General features: G+C 33.5%; 1 long non-coding RNA gene across 1 annotated transcript; it reads left to right on the top strand.

The window, feature by feature from the left end:
• The first annotated feature begins 168 nt into the window (after positions 1 to 168).
• On the top strand, positions 169 to 654 carry LOC111792552. The gene is made up of 3 exons (XR_002814810.1): positions 169 to 260; positions 343 to 415; positions 599 to 654. It is a non-coding gene; the product is annotated as an uncharacterized LOC111792552 (long non-coding RNA).
• The last annotated feature ends 1,721 nt before the right edge of the window (positions 655 to 2,375 follow it).

The following is a 2,375-nucleotide window of genomic DNA, read 5'->3' as shown; positions in this document are numbered from 1 at the left end:
TTTTTTTTTTTTTTTTTTTTTTTTTTTTTTTTTTTTTTTTTTTTTTTTTTTTTTTAATTTGCATGTGATTTCAACATAAATGAAGGGTTTTATTTTGCTTTTCAACCACTTAAAGTTTTTGAGTATGAGCTTTTGGATTCTGAATTTTCTCTTACGAACATTCCTCTAGGTCATGATGATGAACGAACGATATGAGATATATACTAGTGTCTGATTGAGTCTGGGGCAAAATGATGGTAATCAATTTGTTGAAATCGAAGGTACTTTCTTTGTTCAACTTAATGATTTGTCTGACTTGAAGATCAATGCATAATTATTTTTTTCATTAATAATATCATGCAGGACGGTCCAGTTCATGTAAAGTTTGTTGTAAACAATTAGGGATGCATGATATATAACCACACAACCCACTAAGGTAAGCCATTGCTTTTACAAAACTTTTATCATTCTATTTACCGGTCAAACTTTAACAAAAATAGTTAATGTTCACTTTTAATGGTTTCAAATTATCCATATCTAATTGGTTTGACATTATTGTTCATATTTCCTTTGCTATTGGAGAAGATTTTGATTAATAACCATGTTACGAAAATTTCAGATGGAAAGGGAGGACATAGATCTAATAAAGTTGTGTTCAAGGAATCCAACTCTGGTNAAATATTTTCACCGACCAACTTTTAGTAATGATGAGAGTATTCTGGACTGTTTTAGGAGTTTTTTTTTATACATAGTTTAAAATATTTTCACAGACCAACTTTTAGTAATGATGAGAGTATTCTGGACTGTTTTAGGAGTTTTTTTTTTACATAGTTTAAAATATTTTCACAGACCAACTTTTAGTAATGATGAGAGTATTCTGGACTGTTTTAGGAATTTTTAACCTCTAAAATTATGGACAGGATAAAATATTAGTTTTAGTATTTTTTTTTAATGATTATAGATTGATTTGTGTTTTCTAATATACTCTGTCTTTTATCTAAATTCTATCGAATAATTATGAATGGTGGATAAATAAATTTTTTAATTTTTTTTTTAAATTAACAATCAGACAACTCAACTCGAAAATAGAGAGTTGGATTGAGTAAAAAATCCCTCCACCCAACTCCGACCATGTACACCCTACTTGAACATTTGTATTTTGCCAAGTTCACGTGACATTTTTTTCTCTTCTTCCCTCGAACCTTCAAGTATTGAGTAGGAGACGTGTACAGTCTACCAGTAGGATCCAACTAGAATTATAAGAGTTCTATTAATTTTCTGAACTCGAGTAGAGTAGATTATATTTGGGTCTGTTGTACAAATTCTCTTTAGAAAAAGAGAGAAAAAAAGAAAAAAAAAAAAATTATCAAAATAAAATCGGAAAAATCCCTAAAACTACGGAAGATAGTCGTTTGTATCGTCGACGGTTTTCCACGGTCAGAGTCAAATGGTCTTCAGAGCCGTTACCCCCCGCTTATTCGGACGCCAGCTGTCTCGGCTCCCGCGGGGATCATATATATCCCTCCCGCACTCACACTCTCTTCTTCAGGACACATTCTCACACTAGAATCAGAGCGCTCCATCAACGGCCTCTTCCCTTCTGAACGATGTTCCTTGCCGAATTCAACCGCTAGATAATTACCAAGCAATCGGAGGAAGAGAGAGCAGAATCGAAAGGAGTTTCTCGCCTGATCCCGGTGATGAAAAATAGAGGTAATGTAAGATTGACTACTCTGTTCTGGGTTGAAATTGTAAAGGCACAGCCGGCTATTCCGATTTAGGGGTTTATTGGAGAAATTCAGAGATTATTCTGATTTAGAGGTTCACTCGAGCAACTTCAGAGGTTAATCGAACGATCGGATCGTTCTTTTTCTTTTTTTGCCTGTTATCGACACCTTTTGTATTTTTCGTGGTTTCGATTATGGAGGATTAGGGCATTTTTAGTAGGTTTATTGTTCGTTCCCATGGTAACGTGATTCTTGACTTGGATTATTCTTCGTTTCATTCNTTGAAAGGGTTCATGAGTAAGAAATTAAATTACGTTTTTCTATTTTATGAGTGTTTTAGGTAGTTAGTGAAACCGAGTGAAAAGCCAGACTTCTGCAATTATAATAAACCCCATGAATCTATCTCAACGTTCCAATTTCCATAGAGACAATGTAAAACTCAATGATCTAAGAATCCCATTTCAAATCAATCAATCAACTAAGAGCACATCATTGGTCATTACATACTCCACATTCGACAATAAGAGAAACCGTGCCACAACATATAGGCGAATTGCCCACAAAAGTTGTAGAAAACGAACAGACCCAAGTAACAAAACGAACAAGAAAAAAAAAAAAAAAAACTAAATTCAGAAGAATCGTTCATGAATAAGAGGCAATGATGAGTGG

The sequence above is a fragment of the Cucurbita pepo genome, chromosome LG04 (genome assembly GCF_002806865.2).
Source record: "Cucurbita pepo subsp. pepo cultivar mu-cu-16 chromosome LG04, ASM280686v2, whole genome shotgun sequence".
In the NCBI taxonomy this organism is placed as follows: domain Eukaryota; kingdom Viridiplantae; phylum Streptophyta; class Magnoliopsida; order Cucurbitales; family Cucurbitaceae; genus Cucurbita; species Cucurbita pepo.
The sequence above is the reverse complement of the archived record's forward strand: the minus strand, read 5'-3'. Positions and strand labels throughout refer to the sequence as shown.